Source organism: Trichosurus vulpecula, chromosome 7 (assembly GCF_011100635.1).
Source record: "Trichosurus vulpecula isolate mTriVul1 chromosome 7, mTriVul1.pri, whole genome shotgun sequence".
NCBI lineage: Eukaryota > Metazoa > Chordata > Mammalia > Diprotodontia > Phalangeridae > Trichosurus > Trichosurus vulpecula.
Genome location: NC_050579.1, coordinates 271,951,454 through 271,976,263, shown reverse-complemented (window position 1 = coordinate 271,976,263; position 24,810 = coordinate 271,951,454). Strand labels below are relative to the sequence as shown.

The following is a 24,810-nucleotide window of genomic DNA, read 5'->3' as shown; positions in this document are numbered from 1 at the left end:
TTTTGAAGAAATTTACATTTGTCAATATCTGTCTCTTTTTAAGGAGGAATGTTATCTCTTTCCCTTCTAATTTCTTGCAGTAATCTGATTAAATACCCTACCCCTATTCTGTTGTATTTGTAAAGTCTTTTAAAATATTTCCATGTGTTTAATGCTTTTGGTATTATAGAGTGGTAGTTTCTGATCATTTTAAAATGTGCCTCCCTTGTGTCTTAAAGGGAATTGAAAATAGCTATACTTTAGTGACATCAGCTTCTCTTACGATTCAAAAGTAACTTTGGGGGACTCAATCACTCTGCCTTTGTATCTTTTCTGTAATCTTGTTATCTTAGCAAATTAAAAATCAAGTCATTGTTCAGCCCAAAACTACCTCAAAGGATAAGTTATAAAGCTTAAAATGATTTGTAAATGCCGGTTATTATTAGTTACCCCTAATATACCTTCTGATATAGCTTATTACCTGCTACTTTTATGGTGATGAGGAATGTATTGGTCTTTCCTGTAATCTAGTCAGGCGCCTAGGAAAGGTGAACCATTGCAATGTCTGATGACTTTTAGCTTTGAAACTCCTGAGAGGAAAGTGAATGAATGAGTGAGTGCAAAAGCTCTTAGTAATAAGCACTTACTTGGTGCAAAGCATTATGCTACATGCTAGGGCTTCAGATAGAAAAACAAGACAAACTAATAGAATAGAGGTTTGTAGACTTTTTTATGTCATGGATCCCATTGACAATCTAGTGAAGCCTATGTTTCACTTCTCAGAATGATATTTTTAAATACATAGAAAAAATTATGAAGGAGACCAACTGTATTGAAATACAGTTATCAGAATATTAAAAACAAGTTAATAAGATTTTAAGAACCTTTGTAATAGGAGAGACAGTACATATGGGAGATGCCAACTGCAAGTTGAATGTATTCAGTCTGTGCCACAAAAATTAAACACATGTACAATAGATAACACTATTTTCCCCTTTAGTCAGGTGATTTTTCTGGATTCTTTTATTCAGCAGATATGTACTAAGCATTAGGTACTATGAGGTTAAGGAAAAAGTAGGAAATAAAATTCATCTTTTTCAGAGCTTATATTCTGTTGGGGAAATAGTATATACACATATGAAAACAGGCTGCAATTAAAAATAATTAAGAAACAATTAGATGGTAGAATAATATAACCTTGATTGTGCCTACTTCAGCTCCTTTCCTTTTAACTTTTAACCTTTTAACTGGAGTTTCTCAAGATTTAATTCTCAGTGTTCTTCTGCCATTATCTATTGTAGAGCTTTGAGTATTTACTTCTTTATCGAAGAGTGAGGGAAGTATTGTGTTCCATCTCCTTCTGGAAGGCCTCCTTACCCACCCAACTTATTAATGCTTCACCTTCCTCAGATTTTCTTGTAGCACTTTGCACTATCCCTTGTCCCATTCATTCCTTACCTGTGTATATGTACATGTTATATCCCTGAAGGAGAATGTATGTTCCTTGAGGGCAGGGATTGATTTTTCAAAAATGTCTTTGCATTCCTACTCCCTATGCTAGGACCTAACTCAGTGCAAGTATTTAATAAAGATTCATTGAGTTTAGTAGTCAAAAAAGGACTGATTTTGGAACATGTGACCTGAGTTTGAATCCTGGCTCTTAATATGCTACCTGTGTGACTTTGGGTAGGCTACAACCTTGGGTTTTATCACCTGTTGAGCTAGATGATCTCTAAAAACTCTTCCACTTCTAAATTTTGTGATCCTACAATTCCATCAATAACATATTTAACCCTTGATGAACTCTGATATCGTATTTCACACCACTCATAGCCCATGTACATCCACTTGAGTGTGCTTAAACTCAGCATACCCTGATCCAAATTTATCATCTTTCCTCTCTTATATCTTTGCCACTGGCTTCTTTTGCCAGTATGTCCATGTTACTGTCTTAATAGAATTGCCCAAGATAAGGATCTCCTTATGTTCACTATTTAGTTTTTTTTAAGAATGTAAACAATTCATTTCTTTTATTCACAATAACATTATAAGTTAAAATGCTTACTATTCTTCAACAAAATGTGCTTTGGTATTGTAAAGCACTTTTAAATGTTGATATAGCACAGTTATTCTGGAATATAATGTCTTAAAATGTGTTTTTCTCTGTGAAAATTATGTAAACGAAAATACACACAATCTCTACAATTAAACTGACAAACCAATTAATGTTAGATAGCAATGACAGGAAATGGTGCGAGGTGTTATCATACTTCCCTAGACTGTTCCATGATTTTTCGGTGAGGAGAAAAAAAATTAATATGTAGTGGTCTTATATAACACAGAATCATAGAGATGGAAGGAACTTCATATGATTATCCTTTATCTATCATCCTTTACACAGGGATTATCATGAGAGACGATATGAAAAAGAATGCAGGTCTTGTGGTCAGGAGAGAACTGAGCTCAAATCCCAGCTCTGGTACTTATTAGCCATGTGTAACCAATGGGCAAGTCACTCAATCCCTCTGAAACAAGTTCTTCTTTCTGTTGAGCTGAAATCTACTTTTCCCTAACTTCGTCCAGTAGCTTTTCATTTTGACCTTTGGGGCTTATCAAAATAAGTTTAATCTCTTCTCTGCATGAAAGCTATAGGGGTACCTGCAGATAGATTTCATGGTCTTTCCTAAATTTTTCCTCTCCAGATTTATCTTCCCAAGCCTCTTTAATAGTTGTTAATCCTCTAAATACTTTGTTCACCTTGCTGTAAATGAACTCTGGCTTGTCAGTGTCCTTCCTAAGAATGTGTAACTTACAAACAAACACAATATTTTTGATATGGTCATCTTTGCAGATCTGACCAAAATTGATTTATACTAAAAAAATGGAGGAGCAGGAAGAAAATTAACTACTTATCAACTCACATATAACAGAGAGTAGCAGGAATACTCTTGGGATAACATGGGTCTGTTAGGCCTCGTACCCAGAATTCTTTAGGCCAGTTTTTTCTCTGCCCAGTTCTGAGGCAGTACTACCTATAATCTTCCACGACGTTCAACTGTTAGATTTTGTAAATTATCTTATATTCTATTTATTTTCCACCCAGCTATGGCCACCATTGAAGACTCTTCTCTTGTTTAGACAGTAATCTTGTATGGACTAAACTTCACACTCCTCTTCAATACCGCTTCCTCATTTGTAGTGAGCCTTTAATATATCTTGACACTGTTAGTCATTTAGAGCCAAAATCTATCATGTTAAGGAGTTTTGGAAGTCCTGATATTAAAACTGTATTATTTCTCAGCTGCTCCCTAACCACCCTGTCCTGGTTCTTGATACACCCAGAATTTTGCCTTCTTGACTCCTTGAGGCTGTCTGTCTCATAGATTCTCTGTAGGTTGAGTCTGTCCCATAACTGGCCTATAAGCTTGAATCATTTTAACCTTTTGTTTTCTGTTGTAAGCCTATTCTTGTTTTAGCAACTCTCTCCTTACTAATTACATCTTATTTTCTATCTCATTTACTTTCTGATCTTCTAGTGCCAGTTCATTTCTCCGTATATTACTGACCTCATTCTAATCTGGCTCTTCATTCAAAGTCAGTTCCCACATTTTCCTAGAAATAAGGTGACTCTTCTCTACTCCATAAATGTTGGATTGTAAATATAATGCATATATGGTTGGAGAGGGAGGAATTTGCCTCATACCTCAAAAATGGACCACCATTCTCCCAGTCCTGTAGAATGGAAATCTAGAAGTCATTCATCCCATTCTTCAGTTAACATCATAATTCCACTAGTTTTCTATAATGTATTTCAAATTGTTCCCTTCTTAATTTGTAGTACCCTAGCTACAGCCTCAGTACCATGTTATGACAATGACCCCGAGCTTCTAGTCTCTCTTCCACTCTATCCTATATACCACTGCCAGGTTATTCTTACTCAAGTACTGGGTATTTTTTCCCATGTCATTGCCATGCTCATGTGGCTCCATTTTCCCTTATCACATCAAATCTAAATTCCTTAGCTGTAATATTCAAGGTTCTCTCAAGGTTCTTAGTCAATTTGTAGTTAGCTACTCTTTTCTTACTCCATCTCATTTCGTTTTGTTCCCCTAATCAACCCCTTATGCTTGCCTGCAAATCTTAGAGCATTATAGGATTCACAACTGGAAGGAATTTTAGAGAGTTTTCAGTCCAGATCCATCATTTAGAAAATAAAATGTATTTATGCCCTTTCTTTTTATTAGTCGTTTCTACAAATACACTTATCCACTCCAAACCCCTCTCCAGATTGAACCCTCCCTTATGACAAAGAAAAACAATCAGAAACACTCAATACAGTAACTGATTCTGACAGTATATACAACACCCTACCCTAAGTAGTCCCCAACATCTCTGCCATGAAGTGGTAGAGATTTTAGCATTACTTTTTCTCTGCCAATTTTTAGTTTTTCAGTTCATCAGAGTTTGGCTTCTCTTTTGCAGTTTTTTCATTTACATTGTAGTCATTGTGTGTATTTATCTTTTGGTTCGCATCTTTCCCTCTGCATTAGTTCTTATAGGTCTTCCTGTGTTTCTCTGAATTCCTCAAAATTGTAATTTCTTATTATACAATATTCCATTATTCATATACCAGGGATTTTTTTTCCCAGTTATTTCCTAAGGTGGGTACTCCTAAGATGGGGCATCCACTTTAGTCTCTGATTTTACAGATAAGGAACCTGAGTTCTAGAGAGATTGAGTGATTTGCTCAAGGTCATACAGGTAATAAGTTGCAGATTTTTTTTTAAATATTATTTTTCATTTTTCCCCAATTACATGTAAAAACAATTTTTGACATTCAGTTTTAAAAATTTTTGAGTTCCAAATTCTCTCCTTCCCTCTCTCCACTCCCCCTTCCTAAGACAGTAAGCAATTTGATATAGGTTATACATGTGCAATCATACAAAATATATTTCCATATTAGTCATGTTGTGAAAGAAAGCACAGACCAAAAAATAAAGAAAGTGAAAAATAGTATGTTTCAATCTGCAGTCAGACTCCATCAGTTCTTTCTCTGGAAGTGAACAGCATTTTTCATCATGAGTCCTTTGGAATTGTCTTGATCATAGTAGGTAAGTCATTCACAGTTGATCATCATGCAATATTGCTTTTACTGTGTACAGTGTTCTCCTGTGAACCCATATTTTCTGACTCCGCAAACAAGGCTCTTTCTACCAGTTCGCTGCCATATATCAAAGTCTCAGAACTGAGAGACCAATCTCATTAGATCAGTGTCTCAGTTTCCCTCTCTAGCCTCTGCCTCTTCCCGTGTGTCTATTCTTACTGTCTTTCACAAATCATGACGCATCTTTACCTGTATGTCTTTGCTTTTGCAGTTTGCCCTAAATAGATTTCTCCCCTTCTGCCTACTCTGTCAGCCCAAATTCCTCATTTCTCTCTAGGCTTACTTTCTTCCTAAACTAATCTTGCCCCATGGGTAATTTTTTTTTCCTTTTTGACCAGCAATTTCTGCAGTATTTTGAATTGTAAGTACTTTGTGGGTTGGAAACTAACTTCTTTTTCAGTCCCTTATAGTGATTGGGTACAGTGATGAGTACACAGTGGTTGATTAATAAATACTTCTTTGATAAATATAAGTTCTAGGAAAATATGAAATGCGAAATACCTCTTAGAAAAAATGAGATTTGAACCAAAATTCAACATACAAAGAAAAGAGAATTGTATATGAAACAATGAACTTGTCTTTGTTCCCTTCTGAATTCCTTCTCTTCTCTTTGTATTTTTAATCTCTTATTGATGCTCTCTTTTTTTTAAATCAGTCATCACCCATTAACTTTCCCCCATTGATTCTCCCCTCCCCCTCAACAAAAGCCCTTCCTTGTAACAAGTACTTAGAGTCAAACAAAACAAAATCACACATTAGCTATGTCTAAAAATATCTCTCTCGTTTTGTACCTCTGGTCTTTTAACAAGGAGATCAGAACTATCCAAACTCATAATTGGTCATTGCACTGATCAGGGCTCTGCAATCTTCCAAGTTGTTTTCTTTACCCTGTTGTCATTGTATAACTTGTTCTGATTCTTTGAGCCAAGTTTTAAAGAAGCAGTGACTATGGATGGGCAGAAAGCAAGCTGGAAGGCATTCTTGATCTGAGCAGCAGCATAAAAAGGAGAAGCGAGGGGGAATAAAGAAGATAGGGACCACGTGCTGTTGAGAATGTTTGCCTGGCAAGAGCAGAATGGCATTTCTGAGTAATGAATGATAAATGTGAGGATTACGGCCATGGCACCCTTTGCCCTAGTTTCACTTATGAGTGGAAAAAATCAGGAGAAAGATCCAAGTAGCATAGATAGTGGCCAAGAAAGGATAAGCATGCCTCTTAACAGATTGTAAGTACTGAGAAAGGCTGCATGGCCTACTGAAGAGAATGCTGGCCTTGGAATTAGGAAGACCCCAGAGGTTCAAATCCTGCCTTAGATATTTACCAGCTGTTTGACCCTGTGCAAGTCATATCACCTCTTTGGGCCTGAATTCTTCATCTGTTAAAAATAAAGGGGGGGGGGGGATTGGGGGGACGGGACGGGACTAGATGGCTTCTAAGTTCACTTCCAGTTCTATGATCCTATTGCCTATTTATGTCTTTCTGCTACTGGTTTGACAAGAAATGAATAAGCTTAGACTTAAACTACAGTAAATTTAAAAAAGAAAAGAACTTAAGTAAAATTGAAGCCCAGTGCTAGCAGATAAAAGCTCTTGAAGTTTGTTAGAAATTTGGTTATAGTGGATATGTTACAGTTGGCAATGTTAACAGATGTGTATGTAAATGTAACATTTTTAAATATCAAAGAGATATTTGTTCAGGGGCTTAATATCCCCTGCTGTGAGTGGCAGTAGCAGAGAAAAATAGCAATGTGAATCTAGTAAGAGCATTCTTTTTTTCCTTTTGGTGTTTTAAGTTGCTTCTATATTTATATTGAAAATTAAGGAGAAGTATAATTCTAGGGTTAGACGCGCCCTCCTCACTCTCACTAGGTAATTCTACATTCATTCTAATTAGCTAGAATCACCTGGTTGTCATTATTAACCTTAAAACGTAAATCAGGAACTATTTCTAATGGGACTAATAAAGACTTTCTCCTCCTGTGGTACATTCAGTAGGCAAAAGGAGAACAGTCTCATTGATCTACAGATTTGTGCTTTTTTTGTTATTGTTAAATGTGAGTCTTGGGGAGTCTGTAGCTGTGGAGACGTCCAGTTTAGACTCAGCGGGGTGGCTGCCCCTTCTGTAGCTCCGTTGGCTGGATAAAGATTTGAAGGTACGGTTAATATACAAGTGTCCTTTTCTTGAGTGCAGCGCAATTCAAAAGACAAGACTCAGTGTCCATCAGTAAGCTTGGATAGCTGCTAGGTTAACCAACTTAATCTGTTACCATCCATTGTTACTATCAAAGGGCTAGCAGTCACTGCCTCAGCTCTTCTGGGGTGGAATATCATGTGTCTTGTTTCCACTCTTGGGCAGTGTTAGAGTTACACATATTTTCCCAGAATATTGGGCAAAGTATGTGTCCCAGGCGGAGTAACTGCACCTAGCCTTTTTCTCTTTTTCCTGTTACTCATTCCCATTCTTCCAGATGTCCTCAGGATAAAAATAATTCGTCCTGAGATCCAGGAATCTCCTGGAATTAGGTCTGTCTGTTTTAGTCCTTTCATTTTATTGGTGAGGAAACTTGAGGGCCAGAGAAGTGAAGTGACCTGTCTGGAGAATCCTAATGGGTAAAGAAGAGGCAACTAATGAGAAACCTAAAGTCCTGAAGTTGGAAGAATAATAGTGGAAAGCTCTGCCTTTTCATTTGATATCCCTCACTCTTGCCACGTGACCAGCCAATTTTTTCCTTTCTGTTGCGCAGTTCCTTGATTCCTATTCTTTGGAGTTTCTCTTTGGTTATATATTATTTATTTTATATTATATATTACAGTCATATACATATATATCATATATATTACAGTCTTCTCACACCCATCACAAACCTATCCATTGCCCTCGGTGTCATACTGATAGGTCTTCAAAGGCAATGGTATTCCATGTCTTGCTGCCATCTAGCTATGCCACTGGAATGTTACTATTGAAAAGTTGGGCTTTTCCTTACTCGGGAAGTTGAATGTCAGTAAAAGAGTTTTGCTGTTTCACCAGAGTAATCCTTCCTGCTTTGCTCCTTCTTTTCAACTCTGAGTCCAGCTCATTTTTCATCTGTACTATCTATCCCAGGTAGATTTACTATTGGGCAATCTATATCAGGTCAATCTAACTGCATGCAGAAATCTGGGCAATAAATATTCTTTGTCTTTCAGTTTTTCCTTTGTGGATGGTCAGCTCAGACTCCTTTGAGTGATTGCAGAGACTTATGGAAGAGAGCTCTAATTGGGGCCTGCTGTGATCAAAGCAGCATCATCCACAAATAAGGGCACCTGGAGTGTGTCACCATCTCCAGGGAATCCTTCCTCGATCTGGACCCTAACATTATATAACATGGAGCTGAAGGCAAGATGTCAGGTTTCAAAACCCAGTTCCTCATTAAGATAGTTGACCTTGCATAGATTTTTCTTTTAAACATGTTTCCATTTTCCTATCTTTAAAAGGATTTGAGGCAGCATAGCATAGAGCAGAGGTATCAGATAGGTAGCCTGCAACACTCTGGACTGTAGCTGAACCAATTAAAATGTAATTGGGAAATATTTAGTACAATAAATAAAAATACAGTAGAACCTAGATAATTATGCCCATATGTGGTTTTCTAAGTCAATATTTGACCCACAGGGATCTTTATGTATCCTTTGTAATTGGTTGTTTCAGGCATTTCCTATTCTTTTCGATCCCATCTGGAATTTTCTTGGGAAAGATACAGGAATAATTTACCATTTCCTTCTCTAGATCATTTTGTAGATGAGGAATCTGAAGTAAACAGGGTTAAGTGACTTACCCAGGGTCACACAGCTGGTACATGACTGAGGCCAGATCTGAACTCAGGAAGATGAGTCTTCTTGACTCCAGGCCTCATGCTCTATCCCCATGTACAGTTTAGTGGCCTCCATTTTTATTTAAGTTTGTCACCACTGGTCCCTAGAGCACAGATGGAGTTGGAAAGAATTCAGTTGAAATTCTGCCTCTTGACTCTTATGAGCTGGGCAGCTGTGGTGGCTATTCTCTGAGTCTTACATGCTAAGATTTGGATGAGTTGTGATCCACCTAGTATTGCCCTGATGAAACCTCTGCACCAGCATGAACAAGATGCTCTTCAGTCTGGCTTCAATCCAGAGAAAATAAAATGATATGTTTGAGCTCCTTTTGGAAGCTTAGGGCGAAGGCAGGGTATAAATGCAAGGTTTATCAATCAGATGAGATGTAAAATTACAGAAGGACATAAAAACAGTATAACAGCCTCCATTCAGATAGGTGGTTTATTGCAGGCTTCTTGTTGGATAAGAAAGAGAAAAAGGCATTCATCATATGCGTTCTAAAATCAACTGAATTGAAAAGAATGTTAGAATAAGTATTTGAGTCTTAATTTTTTCCAACAAATTTTGACATTTTAAAAACTGTTCTTACTAATAAACTATGGAAGCATTTTTCAAGTAACAGCTTGAAAGAAATGCATTAACTTAAAATACCTTTCCTTCCTACAGCCAGCTTCCTTTTAGTCTTCACCATATATCTAGTTGGGAAAGCTGTTATAATTTATTGTTGTTTTAAACGAAGCAAGACTGTTAGGTAGCATATAATAGCTTTATCAGACATAGGTATGATTAAGCCCAAACTGCTTCTAATCCAGTGTTTGCTTATCAAACAGATTTAAAGACATAGCATATTTGCTAAATTTTTTAAAAAAATGAATTTGCTGCATTAGAAACATTAGCTGAATTATTAAATAAAGCCCTATTTTAAAATAGATTACTTTTTAAGAACATATTTAACCACCCTTTTCTAGGTAAGCCTCCAATTTTTAGTTCATTGGGGAAAATTCCATTACTATAAATACCAAAGGGACCTGTCTTACAACAGTGTTATTTCCTTGTTCTGCTGATACTCCATAACAGGGCAAGAAATGCTTTCTCCAGCCATCCTTGTGACAAATTCTCTGTGTAATAAAAAGCACTCTTTTGTGTGGTGTTTGCAAAGCAACTTTCTTTTACTAATTCATTGTGAAAGTTAAAAACTGTTGGCTGGCAGAGCTGAAGAGAGAAGCTGTATCAGAATTCTCTTGTTCAGCAGTTACAGTGCAGCTTCTTTTACCCCTTTCTACTTCAGATGTCTCTAACTTTCATCAGGACGACTTACTTTGAACTTTGAAAGATCTATGCTGTTTTGAGGGTGCCAGTGAGCCTTCTGACAGTATCATAGCCCACAACTCTTTCAGGTCATACACATCCTCAGCTTGTTAGAACCACTTAAGCACAAATAGGAATTTTGAAAAGAAAAGTAATCAGGATAAAGACATGTTAAACTTTTTCTTTACCTGCAACAGTTGAGCAACATGGGTATGGTGGCAGCAGCACTGCACTCAGCAAGTATTTATTGAGCTCACTATGTAACCGAGTTCTGTGCTACATATTAGAGGTGTAAAGAAAGGCCGAGACAATCTCTAACCTCAGCAAGTTTCCATTCTAATACAGGCATACCCTCAGAGATACTGCGGGTTCAGTTCCGAACCACTGCAATAAAATGAATATGCAGTAATGTAAGTCACATGAAACTTTTGGTTTCCCAGTGCATATAAAAGTTATGTTTACATTATGTCTATTAAGCGTGCAATAGTATTATGTCTTTAAAAACGTATGTACCTTAATTAAAAATACTTTATTGCTAAAAATGGGAACCATCACGTAAGCTTTGAGTGGTTGGAGGGTCTTACCTCGTGTGGATGGCCGCTGAAGGCTGGAGATGGCTGTGGCAACTTCTAAAAATAAGACAACAACGAAGTTTGCCACTTTTGTTGACTCTTGCTTTCACTTGAATGCTTGGAGGCCATTGTAGGTTATCAATTGGCCTAATTTTTCCGTATTGTTTCTCAGGCCCAAGGAACAGGGGAGAGACAGGAAATGGCCTGTCAGTGGAGCAGTCAGAACACACCCCGCATTTAACACTGAAGTACCCCAAAAACAATTATAACTGTAACATCAAAGATCATTGATCACAGATCACCATAACAGTATTATAATAATAATGAAAAGTTCAAAATATTGAGAGAATTACCAAATGTGACATAGAGACACAGTGGGAGCACAAGCTATTGGAAAAATGATGCTGCTAAGATTTGCACAATTCAGCGTTGCCGTAAACCTTCAGTTTATTAAAAATGCAGTATCTGTGAAGCACAGTTAATACTGAGTGCAGTAAAACAAGGTATCCCTTTAGGGGAGGTGACGTGTAAATAAATAGGCACGTATAAGATATCATACAGAGTGGTCAAAAGGTAACTTTAGAGGGGAAGTACCTAGCAAAAATGGGGAGTTTAATTCTGGCTTTGCTGTTCAATACCTGTATAACCCTTGGGCAGCTCAGCTTCTCTGAACTTGAGTTTCTTCATCAATAAAATGAGAAGGTTGGACTAGAAGTTATTAGATAATGATTTTTAAGGTCCCTTCCATTCCTGTGACTTTTTAAAATGGTCATTAAACCCATAACTATGAATTTCTTTAAGTAAGGACATATGGACACATTCAGACCTTAGAGAACTGGAATTTTGGATGATCAAAAAATCTCTAAAGGCTTATAAATTCTTGCCAGCTTCTCTTTTGAGCCACAGCTAAAACTCTGTGATAGAAAATTGTATTTGTTAGATGTGGAGGAAACTAATTCTTGGGATGGACAGGTGTTAGCATTAGCATATAGGTGGCAATATGTTTATAGTAGTATATACATCTGGTAATTACTGAGCACTTCAGTGCCTGCGTGATGGCTAGGGTAGGCCCTGGGGAAAGAAAGGCTATTGAAAATGTCTCTTCTGTGAGGGAGGAGACAGCGTGCGTGTGTGTGTACACAGATATACACGTATGTACAAATAGAGATGTATGTGTCTATATAATATATAAAAATATATAACATGAAGTAATTTTTTAGTGGCGTATCCAGATATCATGTAGAAAGTGGTTCTAAAGCTGAGCTTTGAAGGAAACTAGGGGTTTTCCAAGGCACTTGTGAGTAAGTGCTTCCCAAGCATGAGGGGCAGCCTGTGCAAAGGCACAAGAGATAGGAGATGTTGTTGTGAATGAAGAACAAGAACAGTCGGGCTGAACTGAAGGGTCTCAGGAAAAGAATATGTGATAGGATTGACCAGTTAAGATGGGGCCAGATTGTAAAGAGCTTTGAGTGCCAAACAGAGTAGTGTCTGTATTTGATCCTGCCGGGGAATAGGGAGCTACTGGGTTTATAGAGTAGAGGGGTGGCATGGTAAGGAGATCGATCTCTGGTTTGGGGAGGGAGAAACTTGAGATAGGGAACATACAGTTTGGAGGCTATTGCATTAAGTCCAAAACAAGAAGTATTAAGGAGCTGTGTAAGTAGAGAGAAAAGGGCAGATATGAGAGATCATAGGTAGGATCAACAAATTGAGTGGGTATGTGGTATGAGGAAGAGTGAGTAGCTACAGATAACTTGTGAGGTTGTGCCTAGACAGAAGTAGGGAAATTCAGAAAAGGGGAAGGTTGGAGGGAAGAAGGAAATAATGAGTTCTGTTTGGACATGTAGAGTTTGAGGTGCCTGTGCGACATCCGGTCAGAATCGTCCTGTGAAGCTGATGATGTTTGAAGAGAGCTGAGGAGAGAAAATGGGGCTGGATATATTTGGAAGTCATCTACATAGAAGTAATAATTAAACCCATAGGAGCTGACAAGTAACTTAGAGAAAGAAGGATCTGGACAGAGCCTTGGGGGATACCCACAGTTATGGGCAGGCTTGTGAATTCTGATTCGACAAAGCATCCTAAGAAGGAGCAGTCAGATAGGTAAGAAGGAACCCAAGAGAGAGCAGTGTCATGAAAGAGAAGAAAGTGCCTTAAGAGAGATAAACAAGGATGAGAAAGATTAGAAAAGACCGTCAGACTGGGCAGCTAACTTGTTGCTGTTCAGTCTTTTCAGTTGTTTCTGAGTCTTCGTGACCTTTTGGGGTTTTCTTGGCAATTGCCGTTTCCTTCTCCAGCTCATTTTACAGATTAGAAACTGAGGCAAGCCCAGAGTCATGTAGGTTGTGAGGTGGGTGGGGTCGAATTTGAACTCAGGTCTTCCTGACGCCAGGCTTGGTGCTTTATCCATCTAACTGCCTGTGGAAACTAAGAGATCATTGCTAACTTTGGAAAGGGCAGTTTAGTTAATTTGATGAGGTTGTTGAGAGCCAAATTGAGAAGGTTTGGGAAGTGGGAGGAAAGGAAGTGGAAGCAAGGGGAATAGAGAAGGGTTTTTTTGAGAGTTGGGTATGAAAGAGAAAAGTAAAAGAATAATAGGTTAAGATGTCAAGTGAGAGCTTTTTTTTTCAGGACAGAGGCCACCTTTTTATCTTTGTAGGCAGTTTTAGGAGATTGGTGATTGAACATGGGGGGTGGGGGGGAGAGATCATGGAGGCACATTTTTTGGAAAAGATAGGAGGGGATGGGACAAAGGACACATGAAGACTTTGACCTTGGTGAGGCCAAGGGTTGCCTTTTTGTCAGACTGAAGTGAAAGGAGAGAATGTCTGACAAAGTAAAGGGGCTTTGAAAAAGGGTAAAGAGAGCTTACAGGAATGGTTTCCATTTTCTCATTAAACTTTGAGTTGAGGTCCTTTGCCGGGGTTGGAGATTTAGGAGAGAAGAAAACAGCTACAGTGAGAGAATGAGATAGAGAATCAGATGGAGGAGAATAAAGCATGCCCTTGTTGCCCTGAGGGCCTTAGTCTTCGGGGTTACAGGACTTCTGTCTCCGTTCTTTAGCATGCAGGATGCAGGTAGTTATTAGCGACATATGCCTATCCCTTCCCCAAAAACAAATTTAATATTCTTATAATTGCTGTCCATAACCTGTCCTCTTGTGCTCTAATGTTTTAATGCTATCTAAAATACAGTGCCAATCATTTAGTGCTTCCTTCATGTGGAGCTTGCAGTCAACCAAAAACCCCCAGAACTTTATCATACAAACCACGCTGAACATACACCTTTCTTGTTCTTATGAAGATTTTTTTTAACCCATGTAAGACTTTTAAATTGACTCTTTTGGTCTAATATTCTTTATCATCAGTATTACAACGTATGTGTCCTTTGTCTTATGGTCAGTGTACAGTACGTGACAAGCACTCAAATGGCATTTAGCAAAATGCCACTTTTTTCATTGCTCTGCACAAAGTAGGTGCTAATATGTTCCTATATTGATGTTAATTTTCTCTCGTACTAAAGACTTAACAGTAGCAGAATTCTTTCTCTACTCATAGAAGCCTCTTTTTGTTTTGAAATGCTGGCTAGAGATAGGGTGGCTCCGAAAAGAAGGAAGAAAAGGCCATTGAAATCCATAAAAGACTATAATAGTACTCTTCAAACTTTTGGAGCCAACATTGCAGGCAGTGTATTAAAAGGCCTGGTTTTAAAATACCTCTCATTTGATACCATCGAATATATTTGGTCTTAAAATAGTAAGAATACTTGTGTAAATTAATCACCGCTTATTTAGAGCATAAGAAATGCTGTACTGGATTGGTTCCACAGTTCATCCAGTCTAACATTCTTTGGCTTTGAAACTGGCCCTGAAGCCCATTTTGTACTAAGTCATTCCAAATGACATATGGTCCACATAGCCTAAGTTTCTCTTAATCATTCGTTATGGCTTCCACAATTAATTTATCAAAAAGCTTTGTGAATTCATTCATTTAAGAAGAGATAAAATATTTCAATTCGGTTTATTTTCTCTCTCACCTCTTGTCCACTGAAAAAAAGAAAACCAATCCTTGTAACAAATATGTGTAGTCAAATAAAACAAATTCCCATATTGACCATGTCAGAAACATGTTTTTTCATGGTGCTATTTTGTTCATGTCATATGTGTATCCAAACGTATCTAATGAAGTATGACCGTGAACATATAAAATAGCTTCCCTTGTCACCTTACCTGCCTTTAGCTACTCTAGGTCTGCAGTTGTATACAAAGCGGATTCACCAATTCTATTTGAGTATGCAGCTTCCTTTCCCAAAAGCAGAATAAGACTGGCATCTGAAGGTGGCTGTGAGGTGCAAACAGGTTTCCTTAGATCCTTGACTGTTAGGTTTGTTTCACCAGTGATGTGCTTCTCTTACTTAAGATCCAGAACCATACTGGCACATCCTGTAAAGTAGCAATTCACAGATTCTTTTGGTTTAACTCAAGTTAATTGAATTTGAAAAGACTTGTCATACCTTACATTTTCATTAACCTGTGAAGTTTAATTTACTACTCAATTTAAATAATACCTTTCTTGAAAGTGTGCTATGTGACTGAGTGACTGAATGAATGAAAGAGCGCTTACCAAGTGCTTACTACCAGCCAAGCACTGAACTAAGCATGGGCTTACAAACACAGTATAATGGGGGAGACAGCACATATGGGGATGGTGGGCAGGGAGGAGTGTTTTTGTTTGAGCAGCAGTCAGTTATCAAGTAATTATTAAGCACCTACTGTATATAAACCACTAGAAATACAAAGACCAAAATGAAACAGTTCCTGTTTTTCGCAGAGGTTATGTTTAGTTAGGGAAGTGATCAATATGGTATAGAATAAATATAAAATACATTAGAGGTAATTTAGGGAATGGAAGGCACAAGCAGTTGAAGGGAGGTAGAAATCGCTAGAGACTTCATATAGAAGGTTGTGTTAACTGAGTCTTGAAGGAGAAAATGAGGAGACTGCTTATTCCGGGCTCGGAGGACAAGAGGTGTCCTTCCCAGCGCGAGGGACAGCAAAAAAGGCTCGTTTGACTAGATTTTAAAGTACGAGAAGGGGAGTAGTAATGTACACTAGAGAGAGAGACTAAGGGCCATGTTGTAAAGAGTAGTTTGTATTTTATTCTGGGGGCCAAAAAACATCACGGAAATGGTGAGTGGAGGCCTAGAGGAATTGATTGACTTGGGCTTTCCACTAGCTGAATCAGTTCACCAACTAGATAAAACACAACTGAGGAACTCTTATACTCTGTTGAGAATGAGTGATTTCTCCCTGAATTCTGTCTCATCTGCCTGTAACTAGTTGTGTGACCTTGGGCAAATCTCTCCATCTCTTTGGGTTTTTTTTCATCTGTGCAATTGAAGGTTTTAGGTCAGAGATGCCAAATAGGAGGCTGGCCCAACGATCCTGAGTAAGGCCACAACTCAGATTAAAATGTAATTGGGAAGTATATGAAAAATAAATATAAATACAATAGAACACAGATAATGTTAATATATGGTTTTCTGAGTTAACGTGCAACCCACAGAAATCCTTGTGTATGGTCTGTCTTCCACCCCCATACCACCTTTCCATTTGAGTTTCATACCACTAATCTAGGTGATCTCTAGGAGCTTTACTAACCCTAGCAAATCAAGATATCTATGAATCTTTAGGACCTGAATTATACTATTGTATCCCTCCTTAGTTTCTCTCTTTCCCTATGTTTGAAATGAAGGGAGTTTTGGATTAAGTGTTGTCTGAGGTCCCTTTCAGCTCTAAAATTATGTTATTTAAATTTTTTCATTTAAAAACCCAAAGTGACTGTAATTTGCAACAGTGGCTAAAATGTTGAGAAATTTGCTTTAAAAAAAAAACTAAAGAAAACTATAGGAAAGGGCCTCCAGTTTCACTAGGAATAAATTTATTGTTTGATTACTAGCATTCAAGCTGATAAGTACTTTACTCAGAATGACTGGCTGCCAAGTTTTGAATTACACTCTCTAACCATGTGAGCAAGGGAGATATGGCTGAGCAGGGGGATTATCACAACCAGCTTAAGCCAGTTTCTTCACTGGAGATGATACCTCTGCCAGGGTTTCCTTTCACTCACTGAACTGTAACTGAGAAAAAGGGCCTTTCCAAGTTCTCAGCTGCCAGAAACCAGAGATCCATCAGTGATTTATTTAAGGGCTTGAAAGGTACAGCCAAAGATGTGAACTGACTCCTGATTTCCAATATGAAAAGGCACCACAAGTAGTTTCTAATGCAGATGTGGTCTTTTTTCTCCCTAAGAGGCATACAGAAATTCAGAAATACACATGCAGTTTTTTCTCTTGGGGTAAACTGAGTTCTTTGCCTCCATCTTTAGACATTAATGGTTTTGCCGTGTTACTAACCTAGGAGACAGAACAGGACTACCTCCTAGAATAAAAAGATACGTGGGGAAAGATCTCTAAACCTATGTTAAATGACTAAAGGATTTACTAGAGGTCGAAAAGGAAAATTACTCTTTAATTACTGGGTTACATATTCCATAAAGCCCTTTTTAAAATCATCTAATACTGTAGAATAATAAGCTCTAATTGTACCAAAAGGTTCTCAAGCTTTTTTTTTAATTTTTTTAAAATTTTTTTTATTTTTGCTTTTTTTTGGCAGGGCAGTTGGGGTTAAGTGACCTGCCCAAGGTCACACAGCTAGTCAGTGTGTCAAGTGTCTGAGGCTGGATTTGAACTCAGGTCCTCCTGAATCCAGGGCCGGTGCTCTACTCACTGCACCACCTAGCTGCTCCCAGTTCTGAAGCTTTTATGAATAAAATAATCCAGAATACTAAAGATCTAAGTCCTTATTAAAATACACATATTCATTTTATAGGAAGTAGTATTATTTATTTATTTTTTTGTATTACATAGAATGTCTAATATGGTTCCTTGCATGTAGCAGGCACACAATAAGCATTTGTCGTTGGTCTATTCTTAATCAGTGATTATTTTAAGTAACGTTTTTAGGTACACACTGACAGGTATTTCCATGATTACTGTTGTCTACGAGTACTTTAAAGCTAAAATCAAACCCCCCAGAGAATTCTATCTTAATAAAGGTGGATTTTAAAAAATAGTCTGTAAATGCACTTTAAAACAGAAATATGGGGAATGTCCTTTGAGTGATAGTTTGTTGGGAAGGGAATTTTTAAATAGGGTTAATCACTTAGTTTGGATCTCCCTATCTCACTCAGGCTGAAAGTACAGTGGCCACTCAGGACTCAGTCCCAGTGTTGAAAGGTATGGTAGCTTTGCCTTGCCCTTTTTTTTTTTAATCTAAGCCTGTGCACCCTTCCTTGGGCAGCTGGCTATACCTTCACTCCCAGGAGCTCACTATATTAATGCCAGAGTTAGTGCACATACCCGATCACCTTTAGCCTCCTAAACTCAAGTAATCCACCAGTTCAACCTCCCCCACTAGTAGGGGGATTTCTGTTGTGAACCATGGGTCTTTTTGCAGTGACCAAGGAGTACACATATTACTTGAGCAAACGAATTATATCTTGACATTCTTACTATAAATGAAACCAGAAGATAGAAAGAAGTTGCATTAAAGTAAAGGACAACTCAAAGATACTCCCTTGAAGAATCCAAGGATGGTTGGCAGAGTAGGTTTAAGCACATGCCCAAAGGAAACAAGAAACATCACTTCATGGGATACTTGGTCCCCACAAACTGTAGTACTAATAATTAAATATTTGTGAAATGAACACCATGAATATAATTACAGCTTATATACCAACATCAATTGCTAAGGATAAAGTGGGTAGAGAAAGTCTGTGAAAAATCATTAAGACGCTCAAAATGAAATTAACAAAATATTCTGATATGTGGTGACTTTAATCCAAAAGTGAAAAAGATGGGGTAGGGGGAAAATATGGGAAAGAAATTAGGAAGAAAATGAGAGAGACCAAAGACTTTTAGATGTTTAAACAAAAGCTTCACAGCTCTGCTTCATGAGCACATTCTACAAAAAAAAAAAACCAAAACCAATAATAATAATTAGCATGTGGTAGATATAACAAGCGCCAAGCAACACAAGAAACAATAAAATAGATTACATTTTGACAGACAGGAAAAGACTTGTTATTGATGTGAGAATTATCCCTGGGTCAGTTCTCAGTGTACATCTAGATTATTGACTCATCAGAACTAAGATAAGAACTAATAAGATAAAATAAGGAGAACAGGATATGGTATACTATAACCCTGTGCAACTACCTTATAATAATAAATATCTGGTGAGGCAGGAGTCAAGTGAGATACTCATTGCCCTGTGATGGAGGAGATCAGGTGCAGAGTCCTGGTTTATGGGGGGGGTTCTCTTTAGAAGCTAAGGTCCTCTTGATCCTCCCATTTGCAAGTGACATAATACTGATTGCATCAAGCCTCAGAACACTGCAGAGCCCACTCTAAGAGGGCTGTAGTCACTCAAAAGAGTTTGGTCTGTCTATCCACATAAGAAAAACCAAGCGGGTGAAGAATTATCTATTGCCCAATTTTCAACATGCCCTTTGGATGGTCAGTGTATAGAGCTTCTTCATCATTGTACATCTCTGAGACAAACCATACACATGGAGAGTGAGTTGGGCTTAGTATCGAAAAGGAAGACTAGAATAGGCTAAATTGGTTTAGGGAAATTGCAAAGCTGTGTTCTAACCCTATGCATCTCATGAAAAGCATATTACACTGCACATGATAAATGTTTGCAGTAACACAGCCATGAAAATAATTGTAGCTTATGCATGAAATCATTTTCAAAGAATAAAGTGGTAGAGGAGTGTGGAGATGGAGTGTCGTAGGTGAGGAATAGCAGGTAGGCCAGTATAGCTATGTCATAGCTTACATGGAGCAGAGTAAAGTGTAAGTAGATTGGAGAGATAGGAAGGGACCAGGTTGTAAAACCAGTTTATATTTGATCCTAGAGGTCAAGGTTCATTGAATAGATGGGTGACATGATCGATCCTGCACTTTAGGTAAATCGGTTTACAGCGGAGCGGAGGATGTACGTGAGCAGGGAGAGATTTTGCAGCAGAAGAGACCTACCAGAAGGTTATTGCAGCAGTCTAGGTATGAGAAGATGCAGGCATGTACCTAGGCAGAAGTTTGGTGAAGGGAGAAAAGGGAATATGAAAGTAGAAAGGACAAAACTTGGTGACACATTTTATTTAGGGCATGTTAGAGATTCAGGAGTCAGGGTTGACACCTTGTTTTTAAACATGAGTGACTGGAAAATTGGCGGGACTCTTGACAATAACAAAGGAGGTTTAGGGAAAAGGAGTAGGACAGGGAGAGGGGGAGACGGTGGAGCAAGTAATAAGTTCTGTTTTGGGTATGTCTACAGGAGATCCATTTTGAGACATCTGGTAGGCAACTGGTTATGAGCCTGGAGGTCTGGACTAAAAAGACCTACAAATCATCTGTACAACTTTCCTTTTTCCTCCCTTCTCTTCTTCACATCCTCAGAATAGAACCCAATCCAAGGACCTCTGTTTTTGTTATTTAACTCTGTCCAGTACCTTTTGAAGATACACATTAAAGTTCTGAAGATATTTCTTCTCTTTCTCTTAAAATGTTAGCACTGCATCATCATAGACCCTTTCAACTGCTCAACTAAATTTACCTTTCTGTGTTTCTCTGGATTCTTGTATTTATATTTCAGAGTTCCTACTCAGTGCTGGTCTTTTTACCACAAATGCTTGAAAGTCCTCTATTCCATTAGAAGTGAGTTTTTCCTTCTGTAGGAATTATACTTAGCTTTTTTGTATGGTAAGTTGTTCTTGATTGTAAGCCGATGTCTTCTACCTTTTAGAATCTTGTATTCCAAGTTCAAGTAGGTGGCACGATGGATAGAGCACCAGGTCTGGGGTCAGGAAGACTTAATCTTCCTGAATTCAAATCTGGCCTCAGACACTTACCAGCTGTGTGATCCTGGACAAGTCACTTAACCCTGTTTGCCTCAGTTTCCATGACAAACTCACTCCAATATCTTTGCCAAGAAAACCCCAAATGGGGTCATGAAGAGTCACACACAACTGAAAAACGTCTGAAGAAAAACAAAAAATTCTCTCATGAAAGTTGGTGGGTACCTGGTACTTGAATTGTTTCCTTTTGAATGCTTAATTTATTTTTCCTTTGAAATGTAGGGCTTTAGCATTCCTAAGACTTTTCTTCTTCAGGTTGCTTTCAGAAAATGATTGGTGGATTCCTTCTACTTTTATTTCACCCTCTGATTCGAATAGATCTTGGCAGCTTTCTTTTGTGACTTTGGTCAAACAGTGTGCAGCCTTTTTTATTTAAGATCATGGCTTTCAGGGAGCCCAGTGATTCTTAAAGTTTTCCTTCTTGATCTGGTTTCCAGGTCACTTGTTTTTTATAACAGATATTTTGCATTTTCTTCTGGGTTTTTTTTTTTCTCAGTATACTTTTTTCTCTCACTAACCTCATTACTATCTAATCTGTTCTGGTTTTCAGGGAGTCCTTTAATTGGAAAAGACTTGACATTTTCTCTTCTAAGCTATTTATTCTCCTTCCAGTTCTTTCTTCCAGAGCTTTTATTTTATTTTTCAATATCTTGCTTCATTTCTTGTAGATATTCATGTAGTCCTTGTGGAAAATCCCTTTTTTTCTTTTGAGTCTCTGCTTGGAATTGTTAGAATTATTCTCTCCTTCTTTTGGGGGATCTCTAGATCTACAGTAATTTTTTATACCAGTTAAGTCAACAAGCATTTATTAAGTGCTATGTGCCAGGTACTTTACTAAGCTCCTGAGATACAAAGAAAGATCAAAAAAACTCCCTGCCCTCAAGGAGATTACATTCTAATGGGGGACAATATTCAAACAACTGTACAAACAAGGTATATACAGGATAAATTGGAGAGTGTCTGAGGGAAGGCACTAACATTAAGAGGTACTAGGAAAGACTTGCAGAAGGGGGAATTTTGATTCTTATATTCTCTAGTATCAGTAATAGGATTTGAAGGAAACCAGGAGGCAGAGATGGGGAGGGAGCAAATTCCAGGCCTGCAGAATAGCTGGGGAAAATGTAGGGAGTGAGGAAATGGAATGTCTTGTGTAAGAAACCACAGGAAGGCCAGGGTCATTGGATTGTAGAATATATGAAAAAGAGAAAGGTGTAAGAAAATGAGAAAGCTGGGAAGGGGCCAGATTATGAAGGGTGTTTAAAGCCAAACCAAGGACTTCCTGTTTGATCCTGGAGGTAAAGAAGAGTCATAGGAATTTATTGAGTAGAAGGCTGACATGGTCAGAGCTGCACTTTAGAACACAGGTCAGTATTTTGATTAATCTCTGTCTTCAGCATTGATTTTCACAAGAGTTTGGATTACAAATTTTCTCCCCATTTCTATCCTCCCCGCCACTCCAAGATGGCTTATATTCTGGTTGCCCTGTTCCCCAGTCAGCCCTCCCCTCTATCACCCCTCTCCCTTCTCATCCCCTTTTCCCTTCCTTTCTTGTAGGGCAAGATAAATTTCTATGCCCCATTGCCTGTGTATCTTATTTTTTAGTTGCATGTAATAACTTTTTTTTTTTGAACATCTGATTTTAAAACTTTGAGTTCCAAATTCTCTCCCCTCTTCCCCTCCCACCCACCCTCCCTAAGAAGTCGAGCAATTCAACCTAGGCCACACATGTATCATTATGTATAACCCTTCCACAATACTCATGTTGTGAAAGGCTAACTACATTTTGCTCCTTTTCAACCCATCCCGCTTTATTGAATTTTCTCCCTTGACCCTGTCCTCTTTCCAAAGTGTTTGTTTTGATTACCTCCACCCCCATCTGCCCTCCCCTCCATCATCCCCCCCCTTTTATTTTATTTTATTTTTATCTTCCTCCCTCTTCTTTCCTGTGGGGTAAGATACCCAACTGAGTATGTATGGTATTCCCCCTCAGGCCAAATCTGATGAGAGCAAGGTTCACTCATTCCGCCCTCACCTGCCCTCTCCCCTCCTCCCACAGAACTGCTTCCTCTTGCCACCTTTATGCGAGATAATCCACCCCATTCTATCTCTCCCTATCTCCCTCTCTCAGTATGTTGCTCTCTCATCCCTTAATTTCTTTTTATTTCTTTTAGATATCTTCCCTTCATCTTCAACTCACCCTGTGTCTGCACTCTCTCTTTTACATATATATATATATATGTGTGTGTGTGTGTGTGTGTGTGTGTGTGTGTGTGTCTGTGTGTGTGTATGTATATATATATGTATACGTATACGTATATGTATATGTATACGTATATAAACACACATATATATACACATACATACTCATACATACATATTCACATAGATATATACACACATACACATTCACTCATATATATACATAAACATATACATATATATATGCATATTCCCTTCAGCTACCCTAATACTGAGGTCTCATGAATCATACACATCATCTTTCCATGTAGGAATGTAAACAAAACAGTTCAACTTTAGTAAGCCCCTTGCAATTTCCGTTTCTTGATTACCTTTTCATGCTTCTCTTGATTCTTGTGTTTGAAAGTCAAATTTTCTATTCAGTTCTGGTCTTTTCACTGAGAAAGCTTGAAAGTCCTCTATTTTATTGAAAGTCCATATTTTGCCTTGGAGCATGATACTCAGTTTTGCTGGGTAGGTGATTCTAGGTTTTAATCCTAGCTCCATTGACCTTCGGAATATCTCATCCCAAGTCCTTCGATCTCTTAATGTAGAAGCTGCCAGATCTTGGATTATTCTGATTGGGTTTCCACAATACTCAAATTGTTTCTTTCTGTCTGCTTGCAGTATTTTCTCCTTGATCTGGGAGCTCTGGAATTTGGCAACAATATTCCTAGGAGATTTCTTTTTGGGATCTATTTGAGGAGGCGATCGATGGATTCTTTCAATTTCTATTTTGCCCTGTGGCTCTAGAATATCAGGGCAGTTCTCCTTGATAATTTCTTGAAAGATGGTATCTAGGCTCTTTTTTTGATCATGGCTTTCAGGTAGTCCAATAATTTTTAAATTATCTCTCCTGGATCTATTTTCCAGGTCAGTGGTTTTTCCAATAAGATATTTCACATTGTCTTCCATTTTTTCATTCCTTTGGTTCTGTTTTATAATATCCTGATTTCTCATAAAGTCACTAGCTTCCACTTGCTCCAATCTAATTTTTAAAGTAGTATTTTCTTCAGTGGTCTTTTGGACCTCCTTTTCCATTTGGCTAATTCTGCCTTTCAAGGCATTCTTCTCCTCATTGGCTTTTTGGAGCTCTTTTGCCATTTGAGTTAGTCTGTTTTTTAAGGTGTTGTTTTCTTCAGTGTATTTTTCAGTATTTTTTTGGGTCTCCTTTAGCAAGTCATTGACTTGTTTTTCATGGTTTTCTCGCATCCTTCTCATTTCTCTTCCCAATTTTTCCTCTACTTCTCTAACTTGCTTTTCCAAATCCTTTTTGAGTGCTTCTATGGCCTGGGGCCAGTTCATGTTTTTCCCGGAGGCTTTTGTTGTAGGCTCTATGACTTTGTTGTCTTCTTTAGGCTGTATGTTTTGGTCTTCTTTGTCACCAAAGAAAGAATCCAAAGTCTGAGACTGAATCTGGGCGCGTTTTCGCTGCCTGGCCATATTCCCAGCCAACTAACTTGACCCTTGAGTTTTTCAGTGGGGTATGACTGCTTGTAGACTAACGAGTTCTATGTTCCACGTTTGGGGGGGGGGGGGGGGGGGGGGGGGGTGCCAGCTCTGTCAGACCTGCACTGCTCCTTCCCCAAGAACCCCCAACCTGAACTGGGCTTAGATCTTCAGCAGGCTGTACACCCCTGCTCTGATCCACCACTTAATTCCTCCCACCAGGTGGGCCTGGAGCCGGAAGTAACAACAGCTGTAGCTGCCGCACCTC

The 24,810-nt window shown here is 38.3% G+C and overlaps 1 protein-coding gene across 1 annotated transcript in view; it reads left to right on the top strand.

Moving 5' to 3' along the window:
• NUDT3 (nudix hydrolase 3) overlaps positions 1–24,810 on the top strand; it is an 82,511-nt gene that overhangs the window by 21,826 nt on the left and 35,875 nt on the right. The gene's annotated exons all lie outside the window — the stretch shown is intronic.